Below are 15,749 nucleotides of genomic sequence, written 5' to 3' on the forward strand. Positions count from 1 at the left end.
TACAAGAGACGTCCGAGATTTACTTTTGCATCAGTGTGGAACACAACATAATCCAGCTTTGCTTTCAAAGTACTTAAAAGTTGGGCTCGTCCGGGATTTGAACCCGGGACCTCTCGCACCCTAAGCGAGAATCATACCCCTAGACCAACGAGCCGCTGTGTACAGCTATGCACATCTGGACCTCTGTGGGATGAAGATCTGTTGTCGGACCTCAGATTTGTGATGTGGCATTTTGGATTCAGCATTTCATCCAGTCCAGCAGCACCCTCTGTTGGTGGACAACATTATATCTTCAATTGTTATTTACAGCACGTCAGTGGTAGATCACGTATTATCACGGAGCGGGATCGAATCACGTTTCTGGCAATCTTGTTTTCAAAAAACAAACAAACAAAAAAAAACAGTAAGCTAAATAAATAGTGTTTTGATATCTGGTTATAGTGCATATATATCTGCTATTGTATTTTATGTAAATTTCTAATTCACCAAAAGACACACCAAACAAAATCTAATATTCAGAACAAACACAAAGACAATTTTAGCAGCTGATTTTTAAACCCTTTCTTTAAATTTACATAGAGACGAACATAATTTTAACTCCTCACCCCCCCCCCCCCCCCCCCCCCCCCCCCCCCCCCAACATCATTTTTTTTTTAACATTTGCGCTGACTCTTGCTTTTTTGGTGCATTCTCTTATTACAGTCGGAATATCATTCCAAATTTCACTCCCCCTGACTGATAACACCTGTTTGCTAAATGTTGTATGCCTAAAAGGTATCACACAATCACCTCTAATGGAGGCTCTAGTTAATCTCCCAGTAATATTTGATTTTGGCATAATGAACTCACCCAATGAAGGTGGAGCAAGCCCATGTAAAATTTTATAAATAGAACAAGCAAACTTGAATTTTTAAAAATTTTCAAAACTTAAAATGCTATATTTCTGAAGTATAGGACAATGATGAAAAGAGAGAGGCTTTCTATCTAACACTTTTAAAGACTTCTTAAATAAAGATTCTATTGGTTTTAAAGTAGTACTGCTTGTCAATGACCAGTTAGTGAAACAATATCCCATATGAGAAAAAATCATAGAATAAAGAAACATTTTGGCTGCATTTTCCGGCAGTGATGATCTGATTTGCTTAAAATTGTGTAAGTTAAATTTAATGATTTTAGATATATTTTTAACATGATTCTTAAATGATAAAGTAGAATCTATTATAACTCCAAGATATTTAACTTAATTTACAGACCATACACATCCTTAGCTTTGGAATTTTTTATTTTACCTATAATAGAGGCCACTTCTGCTTCAGTAATTTCTTCTATTCTGAAAATTGACAAGGAATCATTGCCTTGGTAAGATTCAATTCCATGTAAAGTAAAAAGATGTGAAATTTCTTCAACTGAATTTTTAAAAAATGTATTAAATTCAGTTGCCACCTCAAGGGGTTCTTTCACAAGTACATTATTAATTTCTAATTCTACTTCTTTTCTTATATCTATCCTTTTACCAATTAATTTGTTAATATTTTGCCATATCTTCTTGCCATTTCCTTTTGCAGACTCAATAACTGATATAAAAAACTTTGCCTTAGCTTTATGCATTATTTGAGTTATTTTATTTCTTGCTGAAGTAAATAGTTGCCTATCAGATACATATCCTGTTTTAAGTGATTTCTTAAGTAATTGATCCCTTCATTAGTTTTCGGTATTCATCATTGAGCCATGGTAAAATACCTTTGATTGCTTTACTTTTCTTTCTCTTCCTTTTAAATAAATCCATAACATCTTTAATTTTAGAGTAGAAGGTAAGACTATTTATTGTAACATCCTCACATCAGTCCAGTCTAATTCCTTTAAGACTCTTGCCAGATTTAAACATTGGCTTTTTGGGATTACATCTTGTAAAGATGATGGATTTACAACTTTGTTAAGAGTGTCATGAAAGCGTATTTTAGTTAATTTCCTTGCAAAAAATATAGCATTGTGATCAGACAGACCACTTAAGAAATTATATGTTTTAGTTATTCTCTCAGACTTATTTGAGAATAAGAGATCTATTCTTGTCCTAGACTGATTAGTTATACGGGTTGGTTCTTCAATTAATTGGACCATATTAAAATGGTCAGTTATCTGTTTCAAATTATCAGTGCACTTCTAAGCTAAGCTGTAACTTTTTAAGTGGACACAAGTACTAGTTTAAAACTGACTATGATGTTAACAAAAGGCAGAAAGTATAAACAGAAAATGGTAAGTTAAGGTCCTGTCCTAAGGTGGATGTAGAAGAGAGATCAGAGTTTTCTCCTGTGCATATGCTTTTATTCTGTAATGTTACACTGAGAGCAGAACTCCAGCATTCTATTCCTGCTGTCAGAACTGCATCAACAGCATCGGTGTGCAACACAACATAGTCCAACTTTGATCCAAAGTATTTCAAAAACTGGGCTCGTCCGGGATTTGAACCCGGGACCTCTCGCACCCAAAGCGAGAATCATACCCCTAGACCAACAAGCCGCTGTAAGCCATGGGTCATACTTCTAGTTCTGAGATATAAAGACCTGCTTTGGGATTTCAAAATTCTGATGTGGTACTTTGACTTCAGCACTTCATCCAGTCCAACAGCACCCTCTGCTGGTCAACAACATTATGCCGTCAACTTGCTCGACGCTCCTGTGTCACGGGATTAACCACAGGGGACCCCTGTGGTAGTAAGGCATGACTTGATAAAGCTCATACCTGAAATATTGCTCATCTATAAAGCCCCCCCCCTCAAGAAATTCATAATTTTTGATGTTGGTAACAAGGTTCCTGCTTGGCTAAAAGCCACTTTTGGCTGCTTCATTATTGACAAGGTGTTGTTACATAAGCATCACCACATATTTGATTTGGCAGACTGTTTACACCGGGTGTCCTACCTGATGCATCCTTCCAAGGGATTTGTGCCTCCTCACGGAAGGAAACTGGGTTAGACAAATGTGCCGGCCACTACACTATGGTGCAACTAAAGTTCCTTCTTGTCTAACTAATTTAAAAAAAAAAGTTAATCAATGCACTGCCACAAGACAAGCTGTCCTTTTGCAGGTGCAGAAGTCACCAAAACTGATATTCACCTGTGGAGCCCTTCCAGTAAAAACCAATTTGAGTTCCTCTCTCTTTTTTCAAGGTTTTTTCATTTCACAAGAAATCAATGACTACTTGAGGATAGTCAATAGAGCAACAGAAGCCTTTTCAATTTAAGCAGTTTTATTGGGTTGTACACTTTCAGTACATGTGGAATTGTGAGATTGGCTTTTGCATGCAGTCTTATGCAGTAACTAGCATCAGAGAGGAACACAAAACAATCCAGCGTTAATCGAAGCAAATAAAAATAAGAGGGAAGGGCTCGTCCGGGATTTGAACCCGGGACCTCTCGCACCCTAAGCGAGAATCATACCCCTAGACCAACGAGCCGCTGTGTAGACCTGTGCACATCTGGACCTCTGTGGGATGAAGATCTGTTGTCGAACCTCAGATTTGTGATGTGGCACTTTGGCCTCAGCACTTCAGCCATTCCAACAGCACCCTCTGTTGGTGGACAACATAATGTCTTCAACTTGCTCGACGCTCCTGGGACGGACTTAAAGGAATTGATCCATCCACCCATCCATTCTCTTCCGCTTATCGAGTTCAGGGTCGCAGAGAAAAGTGTTCAGTTAAAAATAAAATAAAGTTCATCTTAAAACAGGAGTTCGTGTCCTCACCGTGTGATTGTTGTACACTATAATTTAATAGCATGGCCTATATAATATAAATTTTGTTTTTGTTTGTTTTTTTCCCTTTGTTGTTTTGAGTGAATGATTTTTATTTTGGTCATTATTAACATTTTCTTTTTCCAAACAAAACAAAGACCAAGCAAAATACAACATTAAGAACAAATGCCAAACAAAGACAAAAACTATTTTAACACCTGATTTTTGAACTTGAACACTGGTTCTGACCCTTGCTTTTCCCTCTGAGTTTATATGTTGTCTATTTAATCTCAGCAAACCTCTGAATACAAATTGGAAGGTGATTATTTTGTGCTTTGTTGTTAGGTCTTATGGATTTATGGATAAATAAAATATACATTGCCTCCTGTGATGTTGTACTGTATTTCACTTCACTTTATAATAAAAGAACCAAAAACACACATAATCCCATCACTCTTTATTTCAGACTTTAAAAAAGACATTTTATATTAACATAATAATATCAGGAATTATCCCACTGTGTTAGCTAAGTCACACACAGCTCTCCTAGCAATTTTTCTGTTAAGATAAACCTATAGCCTGGAACAATATGTGCAAATATGCTGTTTTATTTTAGATTTTCTCTTCCCCTTGTATGGGGAGGTTGCAGGAGCCCGAACAGTACATTTTGAAGTCTACTTACATTGTTTACATTACATGTTGTTTCTCTCTCCTTCTCTCTTCTCTACACATATCTAAGCGCACCTTCTGTGCAGTCTCACTCCACCTTGGCTGTGCACTTTAACTGCTTATTTTAGCAGCTAGGGACCATGTCCCAACTACTTAAGCTTAGTGTTCACATGTTCTGTGTTCTTTTGGTTCTGACCCCACTGTCCCCCGGGGATCCTACGCGAACCATGTTTACAAGGTTCCTGTCTCTCTGTTACTATTTTGCATTAACACCTGTTTATATTTATCCTGCTGAGACTAAAAATGTTTGTTATAGTCAGCGAAATCTTGTTTTACTCCTCTCTGGTTGGTTCTGTCTATATTGTATAGCCATACTTCCTCAATACCACACAGATAACCCAGCGTCATGCACAAGGGGCCTACTGTCATCCATGATATATTCTGATATGTCAAAACGTAACTCATATAGAGATAATGGGTGACCCACTGAAAATTGTAACTTATAATGTAAAAGGGCTCCACAACCCAGTCAAAAAGAAGAAAATATTGAATCAATTAAGGCAAATTAATTGTCATATAGCATTTCTGCAAGAAACCCATTTATCTGACACAGAACATGAAAAACTAAAAAAATCCTGGGCAGATAAAGTTTTCTACTCATCCCACCAGTCAGGGAAAAAGAAGGGTGTTGCCATACTCATGCACAAGCAGATAAACTTTACACAAACGTTGCTTCACAGAGATACAGAGGGGAGATACATACTAGTTAACGGAACAATTGATGGTATAGAAGTGTCATTTGTTAATGTGTATGCACCCAACATAGATGCTCCTGGATTTATTAAATCGCTGTTTAACGTAATATTAAAATACAGCACCGGACTGTTGCTGCTGGGTGGGGATCTCAATTGTGTGTTGTCACAGATGATGGACCGACTGCCTGCGCCAAAAACTCCACTTTCTAGAATGAGTAAGATGCTCAAATGCCAAGCCATAGAGACAGGACTTGTAGATATATGGAGAAGTAAGTTTCCCAGAACAAAAGACTTTACTTTCTATTCAAGCAGGCATGGATCGTATTCAAGGATTGACTATTTCTTTACGCCAAAGCCAGAGCTACATAGAATAATAGATATAGAGATATTATCTATTACTATTTCTGACCATGCACCTGTGTTATTAAAATGGGACATAGGACATAGGCCAACAACTAAACAATGGAGGCTCAATACATCGCTGCTCAATGACGAAGCTTTCACTGCAATGGTTACAGAAGAGTTAAAGACATACTTGGAAACTAATATATCTGCAGAAACAACACCGTTGATAATATGGGATTGTGCTAAAGCATTTCTTCGGGGTCGCATTATTTCTTTCACATCGATGAGGAAAAAACAGAGGCATGCTAAACAACGAGACTTAGAGGACAAAATTAAAGAATTAGAATTTACACATAAACACCCTTCAGCCAACATCATGAAGGACTTAAATGCAACTCGCAGACAATTAAACAGTCTACTGTCAGATAAAGTGGAGGGCAACCTGAGATTCACTAAACAAAAATATTATGAATATGGCCAGAAGGCTAGCAGACTACTAGCATTTAGACTGAGAAAACAACAATCCTCTAACATTATTCATAAAATAAGATTCCAAGAAACTATTGCAACAAAACCTGACAAAATAGCAGAATCCTTTGCAAATTTTTACAAATTACTATATAAGAACACTGATACTTGCCGTGACGACCAAGAACTTACAGAATTTTTAAACAATATAAAGCTGAGCCAATTGACAGAAGCAGCAGCTCTAAAGTTAGACCAACCGATTGAGGAGTGGGAAGTCAAGCAGGTAATTAAATCACTTAAGAATAATAAAAGCCCAGGCCCAGATGGCTATGTCAATGAATTTTATAAAACTTTTATGGACCTTTTAGCTCCCCTACTATTAAAAGCATATCATCATGCTCTAGAATCCAAAACTATGGCACCATCTTGGTCTGAAGCCACCATAGTAGTAATTCATAAAGAGGGTAAGGACCCCACTGACTGCCAGTCCTATAGACCCATATCATTGCTGAATACAGATCTACGCATACTTACATCAATCCTAGCAACACGAATTAACAAATTTATCACCCAAATCATACACCCTGATCAGACGGGATTTATCACAGGGAGATATTATGCTGATAACCTAAGACGCTTACTAAATATAATAAATGTTCAAAAAGAAAGAAAGATTGAATCAGCAATCATATCCTTAGATGCCCAAAAGGCGTTTGACAGAGTGTCCTGGAAATATCTATTTCATACACTGAAACGCCTTGGATTTGGCCCACACTTTGTTGACTGGGTACAAACACTTTACTCTTCTCCACAGGCAGCTGTCATGTCCTGGGCCGTTGGCCCAGCGTTTTGTGTTTAGTTTATTTCCTGAGCTTCTCCTCCCAGTATGTTTGTCTTGTGTTTCCTAGTGTTGTGATATGTCTGCGTCTCTGTCCTGAGTCTGTGCCTGTTCCCCGTGTTTAGTCAGTATGTTCCTTGGTTTGTCACTTCCTGTTTATTTTGACAGTCTGGTTTTCCTGTGCTTTGTGTTCAGCTTTGCTTCCCCTGTGTAATTAGTTTCATTTGCCTCACCTGTTGTTCCCTGCTGTTTCCTCTTGCCCTGATTACCCAGTGTGTATTTAAGCCCTCAGTTTCCATGTGTTCCTTGTCGCGTCGTTGATGTTGTGTGCCCGTGTGTTCCCTGTGTTTGACCGTCGTCTCCCTTCCAAGATTTTTGTATTTGTTTTTCCCCTGCTTAAATAAATCCCTTTTAAGTTACGCTGACTTCTGGAGTCCTTCGTGTCAGCCATTCCTCGCCTGTTTCCTCCCCGGCCATGACAGAACGACGCGACCAGACTATGGACCCCGCGGATACCAGGAGCCCCTCCGAGCAAGAGGAAGTGATTTTGGAGCTCATAGATCTCTCCAGGAACATCATTCATGCCACTGATGAACCCCGTCAGATTATTCAGGCAATTTTCTGCTGCAGACTTTTTTCTTCCTCCACTTGGCTCCTCACCCATCCTGACACTGCCTCCCTTGCCCATTCCATAATCATGCTCCGGAAAAACTTACAAGCTAAACTGTATAATATTGGTCGCCCTGTCCAGGGCAAAGACACAACCTTTTTCCTCCAAGCCATCACTAATTCACCTCTCCTGCAGCCGGTCATCTCACCTCCGTCGTCTCCTCCGCACCACTGCAGCTCAGCACCACAGGCGCTGCCTCGCTTTCCGGATCCGCCGTCATCCCTTCAACTCACCTCTCCCACCTCGTCATTTTCATCCTTTCACCCACAGCCCACCGCCTCCCCAGACCTCTCTTGGCTGCCAGATGATGTGGAGATTATTGATTCACCTCTGCTGGTGGACATCCTGGATGCTGAGAATCGTGCTTCCCACTCCAACAGAACGCGAAGGAAGCAGCGCTCCCGGCGTCGCCGTGCTCCTCCCCAGCCACTCTCGCCTCAGTCAGCTGTAGCGCCTGCTCAGTCGCAGTCTTCCCAGTCAGCTGTAGCTCCAGCTCCCCCTCAGTCGCAGTCTTCCCAGTCAGCTGTAGCTCCAGCTCCCCCTCAGTCGCAGTGTTCCAAGTCAGCTGTAGCTCCAGCTCCCCCTCAGTCGCAGTGTTCCAAGTCAGCTGTAGCTCCAGCTCCCCCTCAGTCGCAGTGTTCCAAGTCAGCTGTAGCTCCAGCTCCCCCTCAGTCGCAGTGTTTCAAGTCAGCTGTAGCTCCAGCTTCCCCTCAGTCGCAGTGTTCCAAGTCAGCTGTAGCTCCAGCTCCCCCTCAGTCGCAGTGTTCCATGTCAGCTGTAGCTCCAGCTCCCCCTCAGTCGCAGTGTTCCATGTCAGCTGTAGCTCCAGCTCCCCCTCAGTCGCAGTGTTCCATGTCAGCTGTAGCTCCAGCTCCTCCTCAGTCGCAGTCCCAGACCCCTCAGTTAGCTCCAGCTCCCTCTGTTCACCCTGCTCCAGCTCCCTTAGCTCCAGCTTCCCCTGCACCTGTACCTGTTCGGCGGGTGGGGGCAGCCATGGACGGGCTGACCTCGGCACTCGCACCTGTTCCGCGGGTGGGGGCAGCCACGGACGGGCTGACCTCGGCACTCGCACCTGTTCCGCGGGTGGGGGCGGCCACGGACGGGCTGACCTCGGCACTCGCACCTGTTCCGCGGGTGGGGGCGGCCACGGACGGGCTGACCTCGGCACTCGCACCTGTTCCGCGGGTGGGGGCGGCCACGGACGGGCTGACCTCGGCACTCGCACCTGTTCCGCGGGTGGGGGCAGCCACGGACGGGCTGACCTCGGCACTCGCACCTGTTCCGCGGGTGGGGGCAGCCAGGTCCAAGCCTTCGCATCGGTTTTCTGTGTTAGCTGCAGCAGCAGGGTCTCAGTCAGCTCTAGCTCCAGTCGCTCTCCCTCGCCTTCAGTCAGCTCCAGTAACTCTTCCTCGGTCCCCAGTGTCAGCTGTTTCAGTGCCCTCTCAGTCAGTTCCCTCAGCCCCTGTCTTAGTTCCTTCGGTTTTGGTCCCAGTTCCCTCAGCTCCTGCTCCTTCTGTAGCTCCAGTAGTGTCAGCTCCCTCTCAGGCCCCAGTGTCAGCTAGCTCTCGGTCTGTTTCCACGCAGCCAGATCTCCCTAGCTCTCGGTCTGTTTCCACGCAGCCAGATCTCCCTAGCTCTCGGTCTGTTTCCACGCAGCCAGTTCTCCCTAGCTCTCGATCTGTTTCCACGCAGCCAGATCTCCCTAGCTCGCGGTCTGTTTCCACGCAGCCAGATCTCCCTAGCTCGCGGTCTGTTTCCACGCAGCCAGATCTCCCTAGCTCGCGGTCTGCTTCCACGCAGCCAGATCTCCCTAGCTCGCGGTCTGCTTCCACGCAGCCAGATCTCCCTAGCTCGCGGTCTGTTTCCACGCAGCCAGATCTCCCTAGCTCGCGGTCTGTTTCCACGCAGCCAGATCTCCCTAGCTCGCGGTCTGTTTCCACGCAGCCAGATCTCCCTAGCTCGCGGTCTGTTTCCACGCAGCCAGATCTCCCTAGCTCGCGGTCTGTTTCCACGCAGCCAGATCTCCCTAGCTCGCGGTCTGTTTCCACGCAGCCAGATCTCCCTAGCTCGCGGTCTGTTTCCACGCAGCCAGATCTCCCTAGCTCGCGGCCTGTTTCCACGCAGCCAGATCTCCCTAGCTCGCGGCCTGCTTCCACGCAGCCAGTCGTCTCCCGGCCTGCTTCCACGCAGCCAGTCGTCTCCCGGCCTGCTTCCACGCAGCCAGTCGTCTCCCGGCCTGCTTCCACGCAGCCAGTCGTCTCCCGGCCTGCTTCCACGCAGCCAGTCGTCTCCCGGCCTGCTTCCACGCAGCCAGTCGTCTCCCGGCCTGCTTCCACGCAGCCAGTCGTCTCCCGGCCTGCTTCCACGCAGCCAGTCGTCTCCCGGCCTGCTTCCACGCAGCCAGTCGTCTCCCGGCCTGCTTCCACGCAGTCCCCTGCACCTCGGCTATTCCCCGAGCAGCCCCTGCTGCTCAATAAAGCAGCAGTGTGCCCTGTTCCGCGGTCCCAGCCTACGCATCCGGTGCCTCACTATGTAGGCCCCGTTCAGCCCATGGGCTCAGCTCAGTCCGAGCCGATGGGGGTCTCCGCTCAGTCCGAGCCAGGGGGTCCCGCTCAGTCCGAGCCGATGGGGGTCTCCGCTCAGTCCGAGCCAGGGGGTCCCGCTCAGTCCGAGCGCTCCGCGCCAGAGGGTCCCGCTCAGTCCGAGCCGATGGGGGTCTCCGCTCAGTCCGAGCCAGGGGGTCCCGCTCAGTCCGAGCGCTCCGCGCACGAGGGTCCCGCTCAGTCCGAGCCGATGGGGGTCTCCGCTCAGTCCGAGCGCTCCGAGCCAGGGGATCCCGCTCAGTCCGAGCTGGTGGGGGTCTCTGCTCAGTCCGAGCGCTCCACGTCACCCGAGGGTTCCCCACCAGAGCCCGGGGTCGCCCTTCTCCGCCGCCGCATGCCCCGCGGTCGGCCTCCAGTGTCTGCTCCCCGTCGCCGCCGCCGCATGCCCCGCGGTCGGCCTCCAGTGACCCCTCCTCGTCGCCGCCGCCGCTGGGAGCGCGGTCGGCCTCCAGTGACCCCTCCTCGTCGCCGCCGCCACTGGGAGCGCGGTCGGCCTCCAGTGACCCCTCCTCGTCGCCGCCGCATGCCGCGCGGTCGGCCTCCAGTGTCTTCTCCTCGTCTCCGCCGCCGCCGCTGGAAGCACGGTCAGCCTCCGGTGCCTGCTCCCCGTCGCCGCCGCCGCTGGGAGCGCGGTCGGCCTCCAGTGACTCCTCCTCGTCGTCGCCGCCGCCGCTGGGAGCGCGGTCGGCCTCCAGTGACTCCTCCTCGTCGTCGCCGCCGCCGCTGGGAGCGCGGTCGGCCTCCAGTGACTCCTCCTCGTCGTCGCCGCCGCCGCTGGGAGCGCGGTCGGCCTCCAGTGACTCCTCCTCGTCGTCGCCGCTGGGAGCGCGGTCGGCCTCCAGTGACTCCCCCTCGTCGTCGCCGCCGCCGCTGGGAGCGCGGTCGGCCTCCAGTGATTCCTTCTCGTCCTCGCCGCCGCCGCCGCTGGGAGCGCGGTCGGCCTCCCTCGTTGGGACTTTGCTTTGTGGCCCCTTGGCCTCTGCGGCCTCCTGAACTGTGTGTTTTTTGTTTTGGATTTCCCACTGACTCCCCTGAACTGTGGACTGTTTTTTCCCCTGCTGTTTTTGTTTTGTCATAGCTCCTGGACTGTTCCTTGTTTCGACCCCCTGTTTTGGACATTGGAGCTCTCCGGCCTTGTGCCGTCGCTTTTTGTTTCATCCGGTTGTTTTTTTGTTTTCTCATCCCCGTGTTTTTGCTCTGGTTTTTGGACTGTATTCAGCTTGTGCCATTGCTTTTCTTTGTTCGGTTCCTTGTGCTTATTGTTTTTTGCCCTTGTGCTCTACCCTTGCTCCAGTGCTTCCTTGTGTTTTTGGGTTTGTTCCTGACTTTGTTTGCTCCCTGTCTGTTTTTGTTTCGGGCCCTCCTTCCTGGTCCCCCGCCTCCCGCCCTGGTCTGGTTTTGTTTCTTGTTTTGGCCGTCGGGAGCCGGCCTTTGAGGGGGGGGTACTGTCATGTCCTGGGCCGTTGGCCCAGCGTTTTGTGTTTAGTTTATTTCCTGAGCTTCTCCTCCCAGTATGTTTGTCTTGTGTTTCCTAGTGTTGTGATATGTCTGCGTCTCTGTCCTGAGTCTGTGCCTGTTCCCCGTGTTTAGTCAGTATGTTCCTTGGTTTGTCACTTCCTGTTTATTTTGACAGTCTGGTTTTCCTGTGCTTTGTGTTCAGCTTTGCTTCCCCTGTGTAATTAGTTTCATTTGCCTCACCTGTTGTTCCCTGCTGTTTCCTCTTGCCCTGATTACCCAGTGTGTATTTAAGCCCTCAGTTTCCATGTGTTCCTTGTCGCGTCGTTGATGTTGTGTGCCCGTGTGTTCCCTGTGTTTGACCGTCGTCTCCCTTCCAAGATTTTTGTATTTGTTTTTCCCCTGCTTAAATAAATCCCTTTTAAGTTACGCTGACTTCTGGAGTCCTTCGTGTCAGCCATTCCTCGCCTGTTTCCTCCCCGGCCATGACAGCAGCGGTCAAAGTGAACGGCTATAGGTCTGACAGATTTCCATTAGAACGGGGGTGCAGACAGGGGTGCTCACTTTCACCCCTTCTGTTTGCCATTAGTATTGAACCATTCGCCCAACTCATCAGAGACGATGTTAATATTAAAGGTACAGTAATAAATACGGAAGTACACAAAATCTCATTATATGCTGATGATATACTACTGTATTTAACAGAACCTCCATCAACAATTCCCCATTTAAAAGAAATCATTTCACAGTATGGATTCTACTCAGGCTACAAGGTAAATATAGAAAAAACAGAAGCTATGGATGTAAACTGCACAATTTCAGATACCACAAAATCACAGAGTGGATTTAAGTGGCCCAAGGATGGTATCAGATATCTGGGTATACCGTATTTTCCGGACTATAGAGCGCACCATACTATAAGCCGCACCTACAAATTTTTTGGAAAAAACTGGAAACGTACATATATAAGCCGCACCGGGCTATAAGCCGCTGGTATCTCCGCCGCTCTCGGTTTTCCACAATTACTCGGCACTCAGCAGAGGGGGACAGACAACCCCAAATTTGAGTTATAACAAGTCAATTCACCATTGATTCGTTCACGCCGAGCTTACGTGCAGCGGCTCTATTTCCCTCCTGTAGTGCCAGGTCGATAGCCCTCAACTTAAAAGCGGCATCATAGGAAGTTCTTTTTGTGGTTTCCATGATGAGGGAGTTTGAAAAAAATCTCTTTTGTGCCTGCTGCTAGCACTTGTTGGCGCTTTCTTCTTTGATTTCCAACTTTGACGTCCCATGATTCATATCCTGCTAAAGAGCCCCCTGGTGGTTAAAGAAAAATCCACAGAAACGCCGCACCGGGCTATAAGCCGCATGGTTCAAAACGTGGGAAAAAAGTAGCGGCTTATAGTCCGAAAAATACGGTACATATACCTCCATCTTTATATGACCTCTATGAGACAAATTATGGCAAATTACTCCGAGTCATTAAAAAAGATCTGGAGCAATGGGCTACACTCCCTCTCTCTCTAGTAGGCCGTGCCGAAAGCATCCGTATGAATGTCTTACCAAGATTGCTTTATTTATTTCAGATGTTGCCAGTGGAAATTCCCAAATCTACCTTTGATAACTTAGACAAAATGATGTCTGCATTCATCCGGCAAAAAAAACGCCCTAGAATTAGACTAAAAACCTTGCAGTTATCTAAATCCAATGCGGGCCTTAAACTCCCAAATTTAAAATATTATTACTGGGCCGCACAACTTAAACCCCTATTAGTATGGATACAGAATAGTACAGACACGCGATGGCTTGAAATAGAGGAAAGTATGTGCTCAGAGCCTCTGCAAATATTACCCTTCTCAGATGTCCCTGCAAAAGAAATGTCAATCTGGACAAAAAACACTCTAAAACTTTGGAACAAAATACAGTTGGTTTTTAAGTTACCAAAACAGATTTCACTTTTAACAAATATAGGATTTATGAAGACTTTTATACCAAATAAATTAGACACTGGGTTCAGAAACTGGTCCAACTATGGACTATCTCATATTCATCAATTAATTGAAGAGGGAAATTTTAAAACCTTTGAGCAGGTGAAGAGTGAATTTGACCTCCCTAAGACAGACTTCTATAGATATTTACAACTTAGAACCTTTGTGACAACGCACAAAAATTGGACTAAATTCCATGGACCTGCACCTATAGAAAATTATTTAATGGACATACAAAGGGGAAAGGGAAACCATAAAGTAATTAGCAAACTGTATGATGTATTCCTGTCTATGAACATGCATGACTCCATAAACATAAAGCAGAAATGGGAGACTGAAATGAAGGAGACAATAGCAGAGGACACATGGGAGGAAATCTGTACGGGAGCACATTTGGCCACAAACTAATACATGGAGAGAATTCAAATGGAAAGTAATAATCAGATTCTTCAGAACACCAGCAATAACTGGTAAAATGGGTCCAACACAACCCAGCTCATGCTGGAGAAATTGTGGGACACAGAGTGCTAACCATACTCATATCTTCTGGTCTTGTCCTAAATTAAGTTTATTCTGGGAGGAGATATTTGATGCTCTTAAAGCAATTTTTAGAAGAGATGTTCCAAAAAAACCCCTAGTGGCAATATTGGGAGAAATACCTGAGGGAATGAATAGGAAGGCTGACAGATATCTTCTAAATATATTGCTCACAGCAGCATTGAAATGCATAACCATTAGATGGCTAAAACCAGAGCCCCCCACATATAACATATGGATCCAAAAAGTTTGGGATATTTATTTAATGGAGTAAATCACATATTCTCTAAGGCTTCAAAAAACAAATTTTAATACACGGTGGAGCCCTGTCATGCCCCTACTAATACAGTAATATACCCAGAGGCCTGCCCCTTGCATGCACTGTACACTTTTGGAAAATACCATTGAGAACAAGAATGCATGACCCAACCTACCCCAGAGGAATTCAAAAAATTATCTTTTACTGTTGTTTTGTTTCTTCCTGCTCTGCTTTGTTTTTTATCTCTCGTCACTTTACCTTTATTATTGTATTGTGTTCATTGCCATAATCTTTGACAACTCTATTGTTACCTTGCCTTCCCTCGCCAATTTCTAACGTGGAATGTTTGCAACTGCAAGAGAAGAATGTAACTATGGAACAATGTCATTATTTGTGGCTAAAAATAAATAAAAATTAAGTTTAAAAAAAAAAAAAAGACATTTTATACAGGAAGAAAACACCTGAGCTCAGGGTGCCTGGGCCAATCGAAAGTGTAGGAAGCAAATGACACTCAAAGGGTTTGAAACTGCCCGGGTGGAGCTTCTATGGGTGTGTTATCAGATTGGTCCTCTGTGAGGCTTTTCATCTGCAAAATAAAACAGACACATTGTTTTTTTAATGATTACAGTTTTCTTTTCGCTGCTTTTGCAAAATATACTTCATCATCATCATCAGAAGCCATGGAGAATCAGGTCATTGCCTACATTTATTTCTCACACATCTTGATAACAGATATTAACTACATAGACTTTCTTTTACAGAGCTGTCAGTGAATCAGGAAAACCAGCAGCTTCTTTTATTCCATGAGAAAATACTGTATTTACTGTAGAAGGAACGGTGTACAGTTTAAATGTTACAAGCACTCAAAGAGAATGAGCAGAGGTCGGAAAAGCTTGGAGAGTGATTCTAATATTTTTAATGCCTTCCTCAGTGGATCAGGTTTGCCCATTTATCTGATTTACTTAATCCATCCATCATTCCATTTTTCACTTTCAGCAAAAAACTTAATTACTAATTAATATCCTTTGAGGTTGAAATAATTCCTGCTTCACTGACATACCTGAGTGTGGACATGCATGTGCTACTCCAAGTGCACCTGATGACCAAATGTTTTTCTGCAGACGAAGCAGCGAAAGGGTCTCATCACTCTGTGAAACCTTCTAATGTGAACGTGAAGTCCAAGGGCTGTTGAGTAAGTCTGAAACAAAGTGATTCCATCAGTGGTGGAATCTGAAACCAAGCAAATACATCAAGCTTTATATGTTTACTGTCCCTCTGAGTGGAAACGCTCCAGGGCTTTATACAAAGGACACATGCGATGAAAAGAGAAGCTATAGTGCGCTTACACTCTCACAGGCGATACAGTGGTGGCAGCCGTGATCCAGAAGCTGCTGCTCTACAGGGTCAGAAAAAAAATGCATGTTTTGCCTC

At 45.4% G+C, this 15,749-nt stretch overlaps 1 long non-coding RNA gene and 3 other non-coding genes across 5 annotated transcripts; all 4 read right to left on the reverse strand.

The window, feature by feature from the left end:
- Positions 1-82: 82 nt before the first annotated feature.
- Positions 83-154, reverse strand: trnap-agg (transfer RNA proline (anticodon AGG)). Its single transcript has one exon. It is a non-coding gene; the product is annotated as a tRNA-Pro (tRNA).
- A 2,291-nt stretch (positions 155-2,445) lies between these two features.
- Positions 2,446-2,517, reverse strand: trnap-ugg (transfer RNA proline (anticodon UGG)). The gene has a single exon. It is a non-coding gene; the product is annotated as a tRNA-Pro (tRNA).
- An 864-nt stretch (positions 2,518-3,381) lies between these two features.
- On the reverse strand, positions 3,382-3,453 carry trnap-agg (transfer RNA proline (anticodon AGG)). The gene has a single exon. It is a non-coding gene; the product is annotated as a tRNA-Pro (tRNA).
- Positions 3,454-14,353: 10,900 nt separating this feature from the next.
- Positions 14,354-15,724, reverse strand: LOC115782051 (uncharacterized). 2 transcript variants are annotated; one of them, XR_004020112.1, is made up of 3 exons: positions 15,665-15,724; positions 15,379-15,516; positions 14,354-14,904 (listed from the first exon to the last, which is right to left on the reverse strand). It is a non-coding gene; the product is annotated as an uncharacterized LOC115782051 (long non-coding RNA). The 2 variants fall into 2 exon arrangements; XR_004020111.1 differs by having other exon boundaries at positions 15,379-15,548; positions 15,665-15,712.
- Between the last annotated feature and the right edge of the window lie 25 nt (positions 15,725-15,749).

Source organism: Archocentrus centrarchus, chromosome 6 (assembly GCF_007364275.1).
Source record: "Archocentrus centrarchus isolate MPI-CPG fArcCen1 chromosome 6, fArcCen1, whole genome shotgun sequence".
NCBI lineage: Eukaryota > Metazoa > Chordata > Actinopteri > Cichliformes > Cichlidae > Archocentrus > Archocentrus centrarchus.